Source organism: Ambystoma mexicanum, chromosome 3q (assembly GCF_040938575.1).
Source record: "Ambystoma mexicanum isolate Mex_15411 chromosome 3q, UKY_AmexF1_1, whole genome shotgun sequence".
NCBI classification, from domain to species: Eukaryota; Metazoa; Chordata; class Amphibia; order Caudata; family Ambystomatidae; genus Ambystoma; species Ambystoma mexicanum.
The window spans coordinates 468,085,148-468,106,623 of record NC_090926.1 but is presented as its reverse complement, the minus strand read 5'-3'; the positions used below and the strand labels follow the sequence as shown (position 1 = coordinate 468,106,623).

Sequence of the window (21,476 nt, the reverse complement as noted above, 5' to 3'; positions counted from 1 at the left end):
TAAAAAAATAGGAAGCAAAATACTCCCACTTCAAAATATTATCGGGAGCAGTTGGAAGGCCACGTGGTGGAGTTTAGGGTGGCACAGTGTTACTGCTGAAGAGGGTATGACTGGAATAAAGGCTGCATTTTAGTGTACTTCCTTTCCTACCACTCAGTGTGCCTGTTGTACCAAAAAGGCCAACACATTCAAAGTTAGACTTTCTGCAAAGAACCAACATTGCTGTGCAAACAGCAAATGCTCTTATATAAAACACACATCTTTTCTCCCGCAGCTTTCACTGGAACGAGAATGAGGGAAGAGTAGAAGAACAATGCTAAGTGAATTAATGTTGCATTTGTTCTGCATGTACTACCCATACCAAAAATACTTACTCCCCGTATTTGCACCTGAAGAACTACCATTTTGACTTTTGTGTTATGACTGAGGGGCCTCCAAGGTTAACAAGTCTTGCTTCTGACTTCTGTCTGCACAAGTTATCTGGCCAAGCTGCTCTGAGCTTTCATTGTTTGGCGAGCGCAGACCCAAGCCTAGCCTGGAAAATACACTGGTAAATACTTAGAATGTCTACCTAGGTTGAGTCAGAGAGCAGGATCTACCTGCTACAATTCTGTATTTGTCGACTCTCTAGCTTCAGTGTTTCTGTATATTATTTTACTATTCTTATGGCCCCTTGTTGTTGAGCAGTGGTCTGTAACCCTTGGCTCACCAGATGTTTTGGATTACAACTCCCTTCAGCCCCAGCCTGCATAACCCACAGTGAAAGATCACGAGAGAGCAGCAGGTGAGTCATCGAAAACCTCTGGAGATCTGCAGATCCCAGTTGTAGAGCCTTCACCTCATTAGACTACCTCCTTTTGATTCTCTCATTAGAGGGGCCGGCACAACTAGTTTCGTAAGATTCTTCCATCATGCCTAAAAGACCAACTCTGTACCTGACACAATCTTCCTAGACGATGGGTAGTGTTGAAAAAGAAAAGGATCTGATCTAGGTGACTGGACCTCACACTAAGGTTATATTCAATGCAGGCGTTATGTGGAATTGTGTGGGCAGTTTGGGAGTGGGATGGTTAGGAGGAGAAGGTGGGCAAATAGTTGCACATTCAGTGATACTTGGTTTATAAAGAATAGTTCAAGACTAAAGGCAGTGATTTGTCGATTTCCTGACTTTTTGTTGGGCATAATACAACAGATAATATGGTATAGTAAAATACAACGGTGGGACCTTTGTGGATCACATTGGCCTCTGAAGCACCACAAGGTCAAACCCATCTGGCTGATCCCTGTAATTCTTGTATTCCTGCATGACGTTTAAAAATTCATGTGGAAGACTACATATCCCAATTACTAAAGGTAAATGATATTAAACAAAATTGCAATACGGAACTGTCAAATCCTTATTTTCAAATTAAATGTATTATGAACAGCCTGTTAGCTCGCAACCCTCAAATAAGTAATTTTGTTGCTTGCTTTAAAAATTGCAAATTGCCAACAAAACAGTGAATATTGGTTGGGTTGGGTTGGGTTGGGTTGAATAAGCAGTTACCATCCTTGCGTCAAAGTCTTTATTCTGTATTTCTCCTGTGTTTTTTTTAAGCAGGGCATGAGGTATCAAAAAAGCAAATGTAACAAATCATCAAGCACATGCAATGTGCACATTCGGCAGGGAGTCCTGGGCAATTTATTACTTGTCTGGAATGTTTCAGAGTAAACTTTACAACATCACTTCAACTGTTGGTAACTAGCACTCACTTTCCAATTCCATCTTTGGTTTTGAGCTTATGGTATAGAAAAGGTATGAAGAGTCAATAGCTCTCAATCATGGTTACATCTCACACATGTATATTTCTATTTTACTCTGGGCTGTGACTCACCTAGATCCTCTTCCACAAAGGGACTAAACGCTTCCAAGATTACCTTTAAGCCAGGCTAGCAATTCAATGGAGTGAGCAGACAATAGATTTCTGATACCATATAAGGGTCCTGAGCCCAGACTTCAGTTTAAAGGACAGTTTCAGGATAGGATAGAAAGATTAGGATAGACAAGTGATAGAGGAAATGAAGAGGCAGTGCTATGTGTGGGGAAACGGATATGTTTTGATGTTTGTTTACTGAAATGTTATTGCTGCTACCATGTTTTGAGGCTTTTAAAAGTGGCGATGGAGGGTGCAGTGCGGATGTGAAGCGGTAGGGTTTTTTATGCCCCGGGTCCCCAGTGGGTAAATGCTTGCTTTTGTGTGCATGTAAGTTTGTAGAGTGGAATGTGTAGGAGATGCTGGCTTGCTTGTCTGGTGTTTGTGTGGTGATGGGTTGGAGTTTGTTGTAAGGGTAAATTGGGGTTTTGTAGTGGATGGCCTTGAAAACAATGCAGCATCCGTTGATGGCAATTTGTTGAGGGACGGGGATCCAGTGGAGCTGGAGTGAGGTATGAATGTTTTGGTAGGAGGAGGAGTCTGGCTGCTGCATTTGGTATGGTTTGCAGAGTGAAAAGGGTGCTGCTGGGAAGCATTGCTGTAGTCCAGCTTGGACAGAACCAGTGCTTGGACCTTGGTGAGGAAGGATGTGTCTGATCTTTCGTAAAAAGGTGTAGTTGTAGATTGCATGTTTTGGTGACAGCAGCTATGTGGTGTGTGAAGGACGGCGGATGGTTGATGGTGGATGCAAAGGGATTTAACGGGTGTGAAGAGGGATTTGTGGGTTGTCTGTGGTGAGTTATTTGATCCATGGTTTGAATTTGGGGTTGTGTCTGTGGAAGGAGTTCAGGGGTGGCAGTTGAGGAGGTATTTCGCTTTGGCAGGGTTTTGAGCTTCAGGAAGTGGGTGGCCATCCAGGTGGTGATGGTGGAGAGACAGCTTTTGAGCATGTCGAGTTATGAGGAGGAGATTTGTAAGTATATTTGCAGGTCATCTGTGCACTGGAGGAAATTGAAGTGTTTGCTAAGGGTCCATCTAAGGGATTCAACGTAGGTTGAAGAAGAGTGGAGACAGGAAGGAGACTTGCGGGACCCCGTGCTTGACTGGGGTAGGGTCGGATCGAAAAGTGGGCATGGTGACTAAGTTGTTTTCCATCAGTAAAGAAGGTGAACCAGTCGAGGATGGTGCCTGAGAGTTTCATCCTGTGGGACAGATGTTGCGTAGAATGGTGTGGATGATATTGTGTGCTGCCTAGAGGGCGGGGAGTACAAGTAGTGCAGTGAGTCCTTGGTCAGCGATGTGGTGGAGGTCATCGAGGATATGAAGTGCAGTGTCTAGGACAAAAGCCAAATTGGAAGGAGTTGAATAGGCCGTTTGTGGTGATGTATTGTTGCAGTTGGATAGTGACTAAGCATTCCAGTATTCCAGGAGGGGTAAGATTTGTCCAGTTTTGAGAGCAGAGGGTATAGTATCATTTGAGACAGGAGTTTATGATATTGATATTGAGACAGTGGAGAGCAAGGGTGGTGATTCAATAGAATACAGCTTCAAGTGGGCATACATCATCATCCATAAGTATGCACTTTTTCTTTTTGGTAGTAAGGGTGATGATGGTGTCTGCGTCGATGGCAGTGAAATGTGCCCCGTATGTTGGAAGGTTTCAGAGCAAGGGCTGTGTGTGGTAGAGCAGAGAGCATGGCTTGCCTAATTTGTATTTTGGAGTTGCATACTGCAGTGGATGGGGGTGTGGAAGATGCGGATGGTGGTTTGGAGAGGGATTTGACAATGCTGAATAGATTCTGTGTACAATTGGTGGCAGGTTGGAGTTCTTGGAGATAATAGGTGGCTTTGACATTGTGTATGGCGGTTTTGTATTTGTTGCAGCAAGGTTTGAGTGGTGTTCTGGTGGCAGGACTTATTTTTTGATAGACTCTTTCTAGGCCTCTGGCCTCCTGCGGGATAAGGAGGAGGGAGCTGTTGAACCATGGTTAATGGTAGTTAATGGTAGTGGCAGCAGAGTGTTCTTGAACCGAGTGGGGCAATTTGGTTGAGTGCCTGTGTGATGATGGTGTTGTAATTGTGAAGGAGCGTAAAGGGATGTTCATGTCTGGACAAGGAGGTGGTGGTATGATTGATGCCAAGGCTGTGTCTGCACTAGGTAAGATTTTCATATTTGTAATATATCTTCCAGACCTGTGTCAACCCCAGAACATTTTGCTTGGACTTGGCATTATTTCTCCGTGTCCTTAGGCGAGTGGAAATCTTTTTCCCCCTCTCACCTAGTCTTTTTATGGGTGACCACCTTATGTCGCTCCATAGTGTATGGTTGGAGTTACAGTTTCCTATCACTTTTGGGCTTACACTGGGTTTCCCCTTTGGGCTTCCCTCCCAATTTGGGCTTTCCTCTCTAGGCTCGACTACTGCAACAGCCTCTTTCGAAATCTTCCTGCCTCTACTATTCGACCTTTACAACTTATCCAGAACAGGACTGCAAGACGTGTCCTTGGCATCAAGCCCAGGGATTGTATCTCTCCAGCTCTGAAATCTCTTCACTGGCTCCCCATGGCTGCAAGGATCAAGTTCAACGCCATCTGCATCGTCCACAAGGCTTTCTGGGGCTTGGGACCGCTCTACCTTCAACTTTCTCTTCCAAAACATCTTCCTTCTCGAGCCCTCCTTTCATCTATCTCCAACTCTCTAAGGGTCAGACGCTTCTCCAAGCAGAGCGCTAGGGGAAGATCTATCCCCTTGGCTGGGACCTCCCTCTGGAACAACCTTCCTGCCCATCTCAAAATTGATCAGAAGCACCTTCAGTTCCGGAAGCAACTCAATACCTTTCTTTTTGCTTACGCTTTTGCTTTTGCTCTTCCTCACCCATGCTGATGCACCCGACTGCTCCATGCACTGGTCACCCTCTGTAACCGGGCCCAGGTTCCTGCATGTCCAGTTGCCCTCACACTGCCTCCGGGCTCCCCAGCCCTTCAGGATCTGTATCTGCAACCCTTACAGTCCCTTCTCTCAGTACTTATGAGCCACCCGCTGGCTGCACTTGTGAGTTAATTGCACTCCCCCCTGACATTTCTCCCCATCCCCGCACTTGCGCGATCTGAATGACACAAGGCCTAGTAAGATCATTATTTTGTCCTCCCTTTGTTTTCCCCCCCCCACCCCCCCTTTGTCTTGTTGCGCCTAGAAACACTTGCATACAGGCATGTTATAAATGCCATATCATATCATTCCCTGTTCATTTCTCTTTAATGTACTTGGATGAACTACTGTTCCCAAGGGGTAAAGAGGGATTTTCATCCCCTTTACATTTTATATAGTGAGCCAGCAAACCCCAACCTATGTGGAGTGCTGGAGGGATACCTGGTAACATGTTTGTTACAATTGCAAGTTTACTTGAATGGCTAGTGGCAGTGGTTTTACCTTAGTGACTTTTTAGCCTCATTACTCGCAGACTGTTAAATCAACCTCGGTAATGCACAGAAAGGCCACCATTCTGCTAGAATGGTGGTCTCCATTGTCGCCATTTCTCATGTGCTTGTTGTTTCTGAAGTCGGCCCCTGCTTTTCTAGGCAAGAACCACCTCAGTGGTAGTTTTGTCTTCGGCGGGAATCCTTCGTATTCCATGCTCAGGCTCCAGAGTGTCTGATAAGGCAGAAGCGAGGGAGGAGTACAAAACTCTAGCTCTTTTGTCTTTCACCTTGCCTGAAAGGAACCAAGTGTCAATGGGGGGCTGGCTGGCCTGACAGGACAGCCAGACCGCCCTTTCTGTAAACTGCAAGGAGCGATTGCAGAGGTTGCGCTGTAGTTCCTGATAAATTCTCAGAACTTGGAAGCTGCTGACAAGTCGACGACTGGATCTGAATCCGAAGATAAAGAAAAGGCGTCTGTAGCAATTTCCAGCGCCCAGAGAGCCTGCTGTGTAACCAGATTTTGATGCAACCCTTCCATCCAATCTACCTGGGGGTCCCAAATGCGACGACTCCTACCCAGAGGCTGGTGAGATCCACTAGTCTCAAGAAGACTTGCATTGTGAGCCATCCCACGATGTGCGGTGACCTTGCTGGGCTGCAAATCACCAATACGCTGGGACCTCGAGCCGGAGTGCAGTGCATGGTCTTCCGAAGTCCGACTCAATCTGAAACTTGGTAGAATACTGCTGGATCTCCAAAGACATGATTTGAATCCTTAAAGTCCCCTCAACAGAGTGCAGGACCAGATTAGTGAAGAGAATACGACCAGCAGTATTTGTACGTCGTCTGGCTGCTGCAAAAAGGTGCCAAATGCACAGCGCCGTGAGAATCCGTGAACAAACCTTTGCTGGAAGCCTCCTCAGACGACTGCTGCTGCAAGCTCCCATCCAGTGTGCAGTTCTTTCGTCTCCAGACCAGGAATCCAAGGACTGTGTCATGTTCTGTTGCATCCAGGAGGCATTCACCCAGAAGCTCTTTGTTTCTAGTAAGGTACTGCGTGGGCTTGGGTAATACTTACTTGAAGTCTGGTGTGAATCCTGTGAGGCTGAGTGGGTGATTCGTGCGGTTGGGAATTTGGCCATGCCACCTCCCCAGGCCTAATGATGGAACACATAGGGAGCCTTCTGTGACGTCCCGAACTCTAAAAGTGAATACTTGTTTAAGAAGATCTATGAAACGTTGGCTTTCCTGCAACTGAACCCTTTCCCAACCTGCATGCAGCTGGCACGTAGACCACTAGAGTCCCTCTTCTGCATCTGAGGGAATTCATGCAATAGACTAGGGAAGGACTTGAAAAGAAAAGGACTGCCTTGAAAGTATAACAAGTACAAAAGTGGTAACTGTATCTCTGTGAAAGAAGAGGTTACAAAATGTCTTACCTTTGAGTTGCATTCTGCCCATCTAAAAAGTGTATACGTTGTTTTACTAACTTTGGTTGGTGTGTGTCCCCTTCTAAAAAGTAATAAGTGTTGGTACTGTTATCATTGCTTAACTGAATGAGTGTAAAAGCTTACCAATAGGGTTTACCTGCCTTGAAATACATTGGGTCTTAAGTGTAACATTGGGTCTTGCTTTCCCTGGTCTTCAGTCTTAGGGTGTATACATACCTTTAAGTAGCTGGAGGTTCCTTTAAAAAAAAAAGTACATAGGTCTTACCTTGATTAGCTGCTGCTCATCTAAACTTGTAAAGCTGGGTTGTGCTTCCCTGAATTGCTGTGGTGCTATTCTAAAAAAAAGTTTCATAAAGTTCTTACCTTAGAAACTGTATTATACACTTCTTAAATGTATACTCGGTATAACTAGCTAGATAGTTATATAACAGTAGATATAACTTACCTTGAAATACATTGCGTCTTTCTTGAAGCGCAATTGGGTTTTGCTTTCCCTTATTTGCTTAGTGCGTTCTAAAATAGTTATTGAGTGATCATACCTATGAATGAGTAGCTTGAGGCCCCTCCAGAAAGTATAGGAGTTGTTTTACCAGCTCTGAACGGAGTTCTAAAAAGTAATGTTGCAATGTTATAACAGGGTTGGTTTATTATGCGGTTTCATAACGGAGTGTCACTGCATGACTGACAGGGTCAACTACCCTTGAAATACTGATTGTATTCTAAAAGTAAATCTAACCAGGTTTTATTCCCCAGGAATATTATTTTACTATCCTGAATGTATAACCTTAGGTTTGTCTCACCTAGACTTGCGTCTGGCTCTGCTTCTGGCTCTTCTAAATAAGGCTGTACCTTAGTTTGCATACCATAGGTATTGAGTCTGTTTTTATGATTGTGTTTTTATGAAGTTATAGTACTTACTTACCCAAGAATTATCTTGGTCTACTTGTATTTAAATAAACCCTTTATTTTTACAATACATAGTGTTTCTTTGCAGCATATGTATGCTATAATTTCAAAGTACCAAGCTAAAGCCCTCTCTCCCTCCTAAAATAAGCCTGGCTGCTCTGTCCGTGCTAAGAAAGAATCTAGACTAAGGGGACACCTTTCTCTGCGAGAATAGGTTATGATACATTACTCACTGTAATAGTATTTCTGATGCTTGTATCTGCTTAGATTCACATGCTATGCATAGGCCGACATCTAGTGGAAGCCGCTGAGTATTACAGTTGTTGTTTTTGAAAATGGACGTCGACAGGGCGTGCCAGTAATACTATCCCTAGTGTAGTGTCCACTGTACCCATGGCCCTTCATGCGTCGAGGGCCCTCAGATTGTTTTGTTTCTGACATGAGGTAGCATGAAGTGTAGCGCGAATACAGGTGTATCAAAGCAGATATGTATCAGATAAAGCTCATATAAAACATCCATGTGCCTTTTCTCCAAAGGGGAGGAAGGGTGGGCGCATGTGAATCTAAGCAGAAAGAAGCATCAGAAATAAGATTATGATGAGCAATGTATCCCTTCTGAGGCTTGTGGAATCTGCTTAGATCACATGCTATGCATAGATTAGCAAGCAGTGTTAGGAGAAGGTGGTGGGTTGTGAGAAGGTCTAAGGGCAAATCGATGTTTTAGAACCGCTTGTCCCACCTGTGTATCTGCTTTGGAATGAGCGTCAATGCAGTAATGCTGTGTGTATTGAGCTCCATGTAGCTGCTTTGCAAATGGTGTCTAACGGGACATTTGCGATAAAGGCCAAAGTAGCTGCTGTACCTCTGGTGGAGTGAGCTCCTGGTGTAAAAGGCAGTGTCTTGCTTGATAATGAATAACAGTGCTGTATGCATCCAACTATCCATCTGGAGGTGGCATTTTTGGAAATGCAATCCCTTCTCTGCCTGTTGCTATAGTGACAAACAGTTGGTCTGTTTTTCTTAGCGGTCTTGGCTTGTTTACATAGTAAAGGACCGTCCTCCTTACATACAGTATATGTAGTTTTTCCTCAGCTGAGCCGGTTGGGTTCTGAAAGAAGGCCGGTAGCTCAATGGATTGGTTTACGTGGTTTCCGTGAAATTTAGGATGAACTTAGGAGAAAACCTAGGGTGTGTGCGTAAACCAATTTGCCTTTGTGGATGACAAAGAAAGGGTCCTGCACCGACAATGCTTGAAGCTCACTCTTCTTATGGAAGAAATAGCCACTAAGAAGGCAGTTTCATATGTAAGGTATTTCAGACTCGCCTTGTGCATAGGCTCAAGGGCGGTCCCATGAGCTTTGCAAGAACTACATGATCCCAGCCTGGCAGAGAGTTAGAGATCGGAGGGTGAAGTCTCTTTACTCCCTTCATGAATGCTTTGATGACGGGAACCTTCCACCACAATACTTTACTCTGAGAGGTGGTGTAAGCTGAAAAAGCCTCCAGGTGAAACTTTATAGAGTTGAATACTAACCCTGAGTCTAACAAGCGGAGCATATAATGGAGAATGTGGGATGGAGTACATTCTACAGGGTTTATCTGTTTGGACTAGCACCAAATTTCAAATCTCCTCTTGTCGAAGTAACAGTGTCTGGCGTTTGGTTTGCGAGCCACCTTGAGGATATCCATACACCTTTGTGGCAGGTTTAGATGGCCAAACTGTGACTTCAGGAGCCATGCTGCCAAGTTCATTGAGTGAGGTTAAGGGTGCACTGTTAATCCCCAGTGTTGGGTGAGTAAGTTGGACTGGCACAGTAGTTTGATCGGATCGCACATCGCCAGTATGCGCAGATGCGGATACCATGGTTGTCTCGCCCATATAGCAGCAACTAGGATGAGTGTCATTTGTTCTTTGTGAATCTTGTTCACCACCTTGTTCGAGAGGTGATGAGGGGGGGGGGGGGCGTAAGAAAATCAAATTTCCCTGACCATTTCATTCATAGGGCATTCCCCTTGGAGTCTGGTTGGGGGAACATGGACACAAAATCTGGTCATTGCTCGTTTTCTTTTGTAGCAAACAAGTCTAGTGTGGGGTAACCCCACTGAGAGAAGATGTGGTCTATGACCTCTGTGTCTAGTTGCCACTCGTGATCCTGTGGTAGGGGGCCTCTGCTCAGCAAGTCGGCTAGAGTGTCGAGTTCCCCTGGAACGTGTTGTGAGGATAGGTACATCTTCCGTCTGAGTGCCCATTTCCGAATTCTGTGTGCTTGCTTGGACAGATTTGGGGAATGTGTGCCCCCCTGTTTATTGATGTTTGTTTGTGTATTTATTTGGTAATGCGCACCAAACCCTTAGGTAGCTGGGCGCAACAGATACAAGGATACTTGAAGCTCAGTTACAACAATGTAGTTACAACAAAGATATAAAACATTGCTGTAGTGCGGTCGGTGAGGATCTTTTATAGAAGAAGCCAAGTACCCCCACCTCAACCATCTCGCCTACAGCACCTATATGTTGGATGCCAGTGTGTGTGATACGTGCAGTACCAATTAAAATACTGATACCTAGGAGAATCTGGGAAGCAAGATTCTCACTGAGGAAACCATACTTGCATACGAGACAGTATGATGGTCGTTTGAATGAAATCCCTGAAGAAACAGAGCGAATGAATGATGAAGAATGGTGACGACATCACCATCATACAGAGCAAAGTTGACAGGCAGAGATTAGAGAATGCAGATAATTCTATAAGGCATTAAGAAAGTATTGAGATAAATGACATCTTGGGATCAAGATGAAGAAACTTATGCTGCAGAAATAATAAAGATCAAGCTATTTCACATGTATATACTGTCATGACCACTGTGAAGGGGCACAAGTTGTGCTCCCACCAGAACCCCGAGGGCCTTAAAACCACTGGAAATAGGCTCCTGGAGCCAGTCCTGGTGCCTTTGGCACCGGCTCATATGTATGAAGGAAGGGCTGTTCAAACTAGGTCCCATTTATGTACATGGGACTTTAAATCCAACATGGAAGCACCCACACAGTCTAGTTCTAAGAACCAAGCCATGCGGTCTAGTGTTTTGGATGTGGCAGGCCTTGAACTACTTTCCCTGGTACTAATTTACCTGGGCTATATAAACCACACCCTGACTGCAGAACACGCTTCGTGTTATTCTGCAACCAGCAGCGTGACGCTCACCGTGTCCAGCTCCTGCTCTTCAGCATCTTCCTGTAATCCTGCAACAACAAGATTATTCTGTTTTACCCGAGAAAACACCATCCAGCACTCAGCATCTCAACTTTGCTGCAATCTGTGGAAACCGAGAGAAGAAGAAACATCACTCACCTGTGAGTACTAGGACTTCCGGCGAACCGCTACCACAGCTGCTGTTCCAACATTGCGACCTGCAATAACGAGAAAGGGAAAAATATTAGAACGCCTGCTTCCAAAACATTGAATTCCATCAGTCTTACCTGAATTCCATCACGCTACGCCACGCTTCCATCGGAGCACCACAGCAACATCTGCAAAGGAAAAGAGACATATTCAGGTTCGCTTTCAATATTAAACCGCACAGCGCTGTACTAACTTTAACGGATTCCGGGGGCCTGTTTTTCATCGCGCTCTCATCCACTCACAGCACCACAGCGGCCTGTGAGGAGAAGAAGAAAATGCAGGTTAGCTTTAAAAGACAAAGGTGCGGCGATTCGCGCTTTCTCTAACCTAGAAACGTGCCTCTCCATCCAGCACGCCAGCATCAAGACCTTCGCACCTGAAAAGGAGATAAAGACATTAACGAATTCCAACCATAAACAGAACAAAGACTTACAATTAACAAACCTACCTGCCTACCAGCAGATTCGGGGGTAACAGCAGGCCTCGGCCCAAGGAAGGCGTACTGCACCAGTGAAGCAACTCGAAGCACAAGAAACACAGGATGGAAAGCTCACCCTACAAATAACTAAGATTCATTATTCAGCACTGGGCAACTACGCATCCAGGGTTCCAGATCTCGGAGCCTTCCAGGCGCCCCCACTGATATCAGGTGAGCGTAACATATACATGCAAAGAAACGCAAGCAGATTAAGTATTCTTAAAGGCTAGCTTCATAGTGAATAGATTGCGGCATGTGCCAACGTGTACATTCATATAAGAGTATATATTGGAGTCAGTAATGGATGGATTTTCCCACCACGTACAATAGCAGAGCTGAGCAAAAGAAGGAAGGCCGCTTTGCCCATTTTTCCAAGTGTGGCGCAGTTAGAAAACATGTGAATTACAGGCAAAAACTCAGAAATGCGAAATCGTGTGAAAGAACGAAGCTCCTGTTCAGAAGGCATGGACAAAAACAAGAAGACGTCAGAGGTCTATAAAAGAATAGCATTTTAATACACTGAAAGCTCTATTTCGTGGTCTTTAGTCACGTGGTGAGAAGAAGTTGGACGAGCATGATGGTCACACCTACGCACGAAGGCAGAGCGTGCCTTCACTCCCCTGAATTCCCCAGAGCAAAGAACATGTTCAAGGCCGAGTTCAAAGACGTAATTGACAGTGGACCACTGAGGTGATGATGGATGGATATGCTAATTGGTGGGAAGCTATAGTTAAGCTCATCTGCACCTGGACTCTCAGCCTGCGTGCTGCAACGTAGGTAGTGAAGGTACTGACAGAGGTAAGAAAGTAACCAATGATAGAGGACCGCATGATCAAGGGTCCTATAGTTGTGTAGCCAATTAGACGACGTATATTTAGGGATGTTCATAGTGACATATTTTAGGGAAGGGCTTAGTTGCCCCACCTGAAGTTAAGAAACAAATCATTTTCTTCCACTGCCCTAAACTAGTATGGATCGTGTACCTAGATGATCCCTGTAGAACCTATCATACTCACCATTAGGTTTTTGTAGTTTGCCACGTAGGAGGACATTAGTGATACGTAGGTTAAATGTCACCTATGATGATTTTTTACTTTAAGAATGTAATTTTTTATGAAATGCTTTGATACTATTGATGTTGGAGTAAACTCTGCATCCACTGTCCATCTCAAAGGTATTGCTAACCCATCTTAAAGGGCTGTGAGAACCCCCAGTTCAATCTATACCGACTGATTTGTTAGGTGTTCTTTGAATGCTTGAAGAGCCTTGAATACTTCCAGAGGTTCCCGCAGATTGAGGTGGTTTTGTGCCGGGGCACGAGTCCACAGACCATGAGCTGTGTGATGAAGGTGATGAGCCCCCCTCCCGGAGAGTGACGCATCTGTCGTCACTATGTCTTGCACTTCTGGGTCGTGGAAGGGTTTCCTCTTCAACAAGTTCTCCCTTGTCCACAAGCAAAGGTTTTGTACCAGTATTGGCATAACGACCACTAGATTGTCCCACTGACCGCTTGCCTGAGACCACTCTTTAGCCAACCACTACTGCATGGGGCGCATGCGCAGAAGTGCGTGCGGTACCAGGTAAATGCGACGCCATCATGCCTAGCAAACGCATAGCTTTTCGTACACTTGCCTGGTGGCCGGCCTGATAATGAGGTATTTGCAGTAACATGTTTTGGCTCTTTCATTTGAATGAAAGACTAACCCCCCCTTTTATGTCCATCACAGCTCACAGGAACTGTGTGGTTGTGCTTGGCGCTAGGCTTGATTTTTTTCTCATTAATTTATAAACCCAATTGAAAGAGAAGGTTGATAGTTCTTTGAATGTTTAGCCTGCAAATCTGGGGTGTCTCCCCTGTAATCAGCCAGTCATCCAGGTAAGGGTACACTGGGGTTGCCTCCCTCGCAGGTGCGCTGCCACCACCGCCATTACCTTTGTCAATACCCTTGGAGCGGATGCTATTCCGAAGGGTAGGTCTTTGAATTGGTAGTGCTGGTTTGCCATCTTGAAATGCACGAATCTGCTGTGCGCTGGGAACATTGAAATACGAAAATAAGCATTTTTCATATCCAGTGTTGCCATGTAGTCCCCACGCTTTAGCAGAGGGATTACTTCTTGTAACGTTGTCATGCGCAACTTTTGTGGCTTGACATAGGTGTTTGCAGGGCATAGGTTTAATACTGGGCAAATGGTTAGATTTTTTTTGGCACAAGGAAGTAGGTTGAATAAATACCCTTGTTTATCTGGTCCGCCTGGAAGATTTCTATGGCGTCCTTTAGAAGCAGCGTTGGGATCTCCTCTAGAAGGATGCATTGTTTTTCCTTCAAGTGCGTCTTGACGTGGGGATGGTAAACGGATGTCCAAGGCCGGGGACATCATCTCCAATCGTCCTGGAGTTCTGGCTGGCCTGGCAGATCGAGGAGGAGAAAGGGTGGAGACTCACCTTTCATTTTCACTGCGGCAGCCGAAAATGGCTGCCGCAGTGAAAATTACTTTCAGTTTCATGTCGGCATGAATTATGCACGCTGACGTGAAACTGAAAGAAATCCAACCCCCGGGGCATGAGGAGGAACCTCCCCCTCACATAGCCCGGGGGTTTTAATTTCTTTTTTGTGCGATTCCTGCTTTGCAGGGATCGCACAACACGAAGTGCCAAAAAGGTCGAGCCATCTCGTCCTTGGCAACACAAACGTAATGTGAAGGACGAAATAGCACGTCCTTGGTAGGGGTGTCACGGTATTAGTTTTATGACGGTACAATAACCTTCTTGCCAAATGACGGTAGATCATGGTTATCGCGTTATAGCAGGTGGAGTTAACTAATCTTAACAAATATTTTCTAAAAGGTCATAAATTGTCAGATCACAAACAAACATCACAAACAAAACCATGCACCCAGGGCCAGAATTGGGCTTTTCAACCTACTTTCCACGGAAATGCCACCCCTTGCTTGCACCAAACACAAACGCACGTGTGGAGAGGAGGGGGAGGTGGGGCCCTGCTGCGACTGGCAAAGCAAACTGAATAGCTTTTCTTAAGTGGTCATTTAGGCTTTTAGCTCCCCCACTGGCTACTGGTGAAGATGAACATGTTGCCATATTGATAATCTGCATGCCACAGATCAATGGAGTCTGATGGTAGTATACGCTTGTGCGCATACACACGCACACGCACTCTCTCTTTACGTTACAGCCTTTAGTTTACTTCTGGGCCAAAAGGTGTTCAGTAATCACGGACATGTTACCCTTTGGTATGGCAGCAGGGAATACCCACAGAGATGATTAAATTTCGCAGTGTGACTTGTTATATGTAAATTCAATGATAGAACCAGGGAAATCCGCCATTGTCATATGTTTAGAAAACATTATCCATTATAAATATATAAACCCCAAAGCCGCCACCCCAAAGTCCCGGGAGGATAGCTCAGCGGCAACGTGTGTGCCTTGGAAGCAAGACGACACAAAGCAACACAGGTTCGATCCCTGGGTCCGCGCTTAGAAACCTCTGGGTGTTTAAGCACGTTATAAATACGCAACTAAGACAAAAACAATTACGCAACAAAATAAACAAAACCAATTTCTTTAACAGCGCCTCGATGCCCTGGGGCTGTGTGAGCACTTTTAAAAAAAAAAATGTAAATAAAAAAAAGTAAACCCCTTTCCTTCCTGGCACTGTATTCATTCTTCCTATTGCTAACATGTTGATTTTGTGTCAGGCACGTGTGGTTTATGGAATGGCATTAAAAACTGCTCAAACTGAAACTACTTGGCAGACGGCACATCCAACAGTGCAAGACCAAGACTGTGCAGAACTTGCTTACTGCAGCCTTTCCAAATCAGACTGAAAAGCACACTTAACGGTATGAACGGTATACCGGTATAAACAATGTGACGGTTATTATTGTTTAATTAAGTGGTTCACGGTATCTTTTTAACGGTATACCGTAATACCGTTACAACCCTAGTCCTTGGCAACACAAACGTAATGTCAAGGACGAAATAGCACGTCCTTGGCACTTAAGAGGTTAAAGGCCGAACACAAACAACGCAGATCTAGTTCAGTCAATTGTGTGGTCTTCAAAATGTCAAAATAGGACACTCAACTACCCTCTCCCCTCCCCTTTTGACAACAAACACAGCTAAATGATTGGTTCTTTAGGAAGGTACCCACTCAAGAGTCAGCCGCCACACTAGTTGCATTCGTTCTCCCAGAGGGGCGCCTAGGACTCATTTTTGATCGTTTCAAGGGCCTTATGTAGACATCCTAAGTTTCCCAGGGTCATCCAGCAGTGGACCCCTTGCTCACTGTGCTCAGGGAGGCACAGCCCCACCTCACTGATGAGGCCAAACAAGGCTAAAACACGTGTCTGAGGTTGCTGTTGGTACTCTTGTTCAGAAGGGAATTGCCATATCATTTTGGTGCTGGACTACCCATGTGGGCGGGACAAAGACTGATCTGCAAATGGATCTTTCCCCATCTGTGAAAGGTACAGTGACCTAAAGTGTGGCTGCGGACTCTCGAGTGGGTACCTTCCCAAAGAACAGGTCAATGGGCCGTGTTCATTCTTGCAGAGGGGCGCCTATGACTAATTTTTAAGTGATGAGCTATGTGAGGTCATAGGGAGTGGGTGGAGTGATGATACTTTTTAGTATGGGGTTGCTGATGCCAACTACCAGGGTTGAGGTTGCCAAGGTATAGATTGTTGCAGGGGAGCCGTGGTTGTGAAGTCAGTTGGCGTGGAAGTTGGGATTATGTGTTGGGGTGGTAAATGAGAAGGAGAAAGGTGTGATGGAAGAGAGCAAGCAAAAGAGTGCTTCCGGACGTTTATGGGGCTACAAAACGTGAGCGACTCTTTGTATATGATGCCAATGCCATGTTTTTGTGGTGGATGAGATATTGCGGGGGAAAGCATTCAGGTATAATAGGTGTGCGGTGGGTTTTGTGCCGTGTTTTCAAAAGGAAGAATATATTTGGGGAGTGTTAATGAGTTCATGTGTTTGAGCAGGAGCAGAGTGGCAGTTCAGAAGAATGCAAATATATGTAATTAAATGTTTTTGTGGATTGTTGTGTTTGAGTTTATTTTGAAGGTTTGCGTGCTTTGTATGAGGCATGTTTTGTAGAAGCCAGTGGCAAACAGGGCCAACAGGGACCAAACGAAAAATGAGGGAAAAGAAAATAGCAAGAACCCGTAGCTCTGCCAGCCCTTTGCTTTGGACACCAGAGCGAGTGGACATCCCAAGGAAATCACTTAAACTCCCAAAGTAACCGAGAAGCACTTCAGCTGGAAAGAGATATCAACAGGAAACGGGTCCTCTTTTGAGAGTGAAAGCAGCATCTGCAGGATGCTGGGAGCTGGACGGAAAATGGCAAGGGGAGCGTAATTCTGCAAAATGGCACCACTGTGGGAGGGGAGATCTTAGGAGAGAATCTACGCTAGCTCAGGCTTTGCAAATTCTTAAAAATCCCACTAGACCTGCAGGGTGTATTCCTTGGTCAACATACTTGACCTATGAGAACTGCACTTGCCCCATGGTGATGGGTGACAAAATACTAACCAGTGCTTTCTGTAAAATGGAGCAAATCAACATACGTACACTTCATATTTGGTGCAATTTTGCCAACCAAAGGCCAGCCATGCACAGTGAATCAAACAAAGCTTGCTTGCAGTAAATGTCAAATAAAGGTTTCAAACATCTCATACTCACCAACAAGGTCGAGTACCATGTAAATGGTAACCGCCCTTCATAAAATCTGCTCGCCAATGCGAGTGGGCTAGTAGATTTGGTGTGCCCTTCTATCGGTCCTTAACTGGATGCTCTGTGATAGGATTCTGGCAGGGAACTTTCTCGATACAGCTAGTCATGAGTCGCATGGATCAGCCCTTCGTTCGACCCAAGATGGTTCTTGTAGGTTCCCTAATCTCTGCAGGCAGCTGGAATGAGTGCATGTGGTGATATTGTGCTGAGGTCGGTGTATCTCTCAGCCCAGTTGAAGACCCTTTTGTGGATGAAGTCCCCTCTATTCCAAGTACATCAGTAATTAATAGGGGTACACCAGCAGCTAATGTGAACTGTGGGACTATCTTTACTCCATATACTTTAAGGACATAGCTATTTGAAGAAAAGAGGCATCATAACCAGTTTATGCATTACAGCCCCGTTCTGATATGACACCAGCGAGAAAGAAGAAGTGTAAGTAAGCCTTGGGTATAAATCCCTCAAGCAATCCAATTTGGAAACAGTCCAAACACAAGAAAGACTGCATTTAGCGAACATTAGAAATCTGACACAAGCCAATCAGTGATCTTGTAAGATGGTCTGTTTTGAATGGTATAAGCATGCCTTTCATGCTGGCACCTCCTACGCTGAAAGATTTTTTAGCTTCTCCTTACTTTTAATGTAATGAAGATGAAAATAGTATGACCATTTCCCTAAAGGAAAATAGGGACATGTACATTTACTTCCTTTTATTGGTTTTTTTTTTATTTTATTTTTATTGTAATTTTCGTACATCAAGAACCAACAACTTCGGACTAAGACATTCAAAGGAACAATCAACCCTTGTCTCCCCCTCCCCCACATGACACACCATTGTTAACTAGATACATTCCTCCCTTCCCATATTACCGCCCCCCTCCCTTAACGGTGTCTTCTTTAACACAATATAAACCAACTTGCAAACCTTTGGTTGTCTCCAGGTAGTGAGTTTTACCACCTACGTCTAGCTAATGTCTTTGGCCTCCTCTGGAGAGCGGTTCCCCTTCTTGTGATATTGTCCGACTGGGGGTAGTCACTTCGGGGGAGGGATTCATCTCGTTCACAATTTAAGACTCTCGGTACTGTGGTTCCTATACCAACTGGTTACGCTCAACACCTCTTTCCCTAGCTTTTCAGGTATCTTTACATAAATTCACACCAAATCCTCTCATGTGGCACTGCCCTCCCATGAAGCGCTGCAGTTATTTTTTCCATGATGCATATGTTCAGAGCAACATTGATCCACTCTTTCTTACTGAGAGTTCTGTCACATTTCCATTTCATTACTAGGCAGGCCTGTGCTGCCAGCAGCAGGAGCGCTGTCAACCACAACAACCTTCTCAGTTCTCCCTCTACTTCCTCCATCCCGAATAGTATCAGGAAAGACGTTTTGATATGATGTATCCCATCTAGGTCTTTAACCCACCCCAGTACTTCATCCCAGAACACATGTATTCGCGGGCATCCCCACCACATATGCCAACAGTCAGGCCTCTCGCCACTTAAGCGCCAGCATATGGGACTCGCCGACAAACATCTTTGAGAGCCGGACATGGTCATAATGCCATCTATGAAGGAGCTTTATGGCATGTCATTTTTACTGAATCGAAATCGAGGTATAAGAGACCCCCTTACATATTTTCAACCAAGGCCTTGGGTCAATTTCCAAATCCATCTCTTTCCCATCTCCGACTCGGGTTCTCTGTGGACCCCTTCCCTGCGAACACCAGCACTTTGTTTCAATTCTCTTATCTAGTAGGCTCTCAAAGGGAGTAAGGTCTCTGTATCCACTCTCTCCATTTTCCGCTCATGAGCACACCCTTTAGCTGAAGGTATGAGAAGACTGAAAGAGCACCTATGCCCAGTTACTCCTCCAGGTCCATGAGCGTTATTAAGGTGCTTTCCTTCCATAGTTGGCCCACCCTCTCCAGACTTGCCTCAAACCATGCTTGGAATCTCAGGGTTTGGGATCGCGCCTCCGACCTCCGGCGCCCCGAAGTGACTCAGGGAAGATGGCCATGTCGTTTCTCCTTGCATATCCGCATTCCCACGCCAAATCTCCCATATAGTCCCCAAGATTGATGGTCCCTGATTCTGCGAGGAAGCTTGCCTCTTAGTACCCACAACCACTCCCCTACCGTGGCGGGGGCTAAGTTAAGATTGTCCAATACAACCCACTAAAATTCCTTCTGCATTCCAAGATGGGGTATGGAGGACCCTTAGCTGTACAGCTTTATAGTACAATTTCAAATTCGGAAGTCCAACCAGTTCCCCCTTTCTTTCGGCAAGGTAAGAACTTTGTACGCAACTCTTGCTTTCATCCCCTGCCACCGGAACTTAAGCATCTCCCTTTTTGGCTCACAGAAAAAGGGCTTAGGGACCTGGATCGGAAGAATCTGAAATGCGTACAAGAACCTTGGTAGGCACACCATCTTCCGGGCATTAAGGCGTCCGAGCCAAGATATGGTCAGTTTTCCCCATCTTTCCAGGTCGTCACGAAATCTGGAAATGTGCGAGGGGAAGTTGGCTTCACATAAATCTCCCACCTCCCTCGTGAGATTAATCCCCAGATATTGCAGTGTGTCCCACTTAACGATTAGCCCCAGTCGGGTAGATATATTCATGTCTTCATCCCCGTCACGCCTCAGAGGAAACAGGACTGACTTAACCCTGTTGATTTTAAAACTCGATAGCTATCCATATTGTTCAATCAGGTGGATTACCCTTGGAATAGAGGTTGGGGGGGTTCCTTATATGTAAGAGCATTTGATCTGCGTATAAAGCAACTTTGTAATCTACCCCTCCTACTGCAGGTCCTTCTACTCGAGGGTCCCCTCTGATTCTTTGAGCCAGAGGTTACAGGGAAAGCGCAAATAAGATTGGGGAGAGGGGACAGACCTGTCTAGTACCCCTACTTAGGGCGAACCAGAGGAGTAGCCGCCATTAACTGCCACAGATGCACTAGGGGATGTATACACCACCATTATGCATCTCCTGAATCTAGACCCCCAAACCCACCTACCCCAGAACTTCCTCAAGAAAGCCCCACTCCACCCGATGGAAAGCGTTCTCAGCATCCACCGATAGATGTGCGGGGTCCCCCGCCATCGCCTGCGTCTCATGAATCAGATGCAAGGTTTTCCTCATTGTGTCCGCCCCCTGTCGACCCTTTATAAAACCCACTTGGTCCGAATATATCAGTTGGGGCATGTATGTTTCTAATCCTGCCGCCAGTACCCGTGTGTAAATCTTGGCGTAGATATTCAGGAGAAATGGGGCGGTCAGACCCACAACTTCTGGGGTCCCGACCTTCCTTATGAATCGTCATTAAAGTGCAGGGAAAAAGAATCCAGGGCTTCCCCCGTCTCCAGAATATCATTAAAGAGTTCAACCATAAAGGGGGGGTGGCAGATAAATGATTTATAGAAGCCTGCTGTGAACCCAACTTCCCCTGGGGCCTTACCCAACAGTAGTCCTACCACCACCCAACTTCTTCTGCCATAATTGGGTCTTTGCATGCCTCAGCCTCCTCCTGGAAAAGCAGATATGGCTCCCCTCCCCGAGTTAGCCTCCGACTTGAATGATTTTTCATAAAATGTTGCAAATGCTTCTTGAATCCCTCCTGTGTCCCATCCACCCATTCTATGGCCGCCACCCACCTCTCACAGCTGTCCCCTCAGCCTGGCAGCCAGTAGTGAGTCAGCCTTGTCTCCCTTCTCATAAAACTTTTGTTTCAGGAACTGTAATTTCCTGACTATTCAACCTTCTTCCAGGAGCCAGAGCTCTTCCCTTTTCCTCCTTGCCTCCAACACTCTGTCCTCCCTCTCCTCAGTGGTGTCCTGTGCCCTCCCATCTCCCCTCTCAACCTGTTCTCAATTAACGTCCGCTCCCTTTTCTTCCACACCCCTTCCCTGACCAGGATCCCCCTGCGCGTCACCTTCCCCGTCTCCCACAGCATCCTCCTCGACACCTCTCCTGTATTATTTATTTTGAAGTATTCCCCGATTTCCACATAAAACGCAGGGTCCTTCCACAGTAACTCATTTACATCTCCATTTGGACTCCCCCACCCCCCTCCTCCGCCTCCCATGTACAAGGACGAGCCTATTCAACTCCACTGTAACCATATCGTGGTCGGACCATGTGATCGGGGA

The 21,476-nt window shown here is 45.6% G+C and overlaps 1 protein-coding gene across 4 annotated transcripts in view; it reads right to left on the bottom strand.

Annotated features, from left to right (window-relative positions):
- The window catches only part of SRA1 (steroid receptor RNA activator 1), a 246,957-nt gene that overhangs the window by 202,860 nt on the left and 22,621 nt on the right, over nucleotides 1–21,476 (bottom strand). The window lies entirely within an intron of this gene.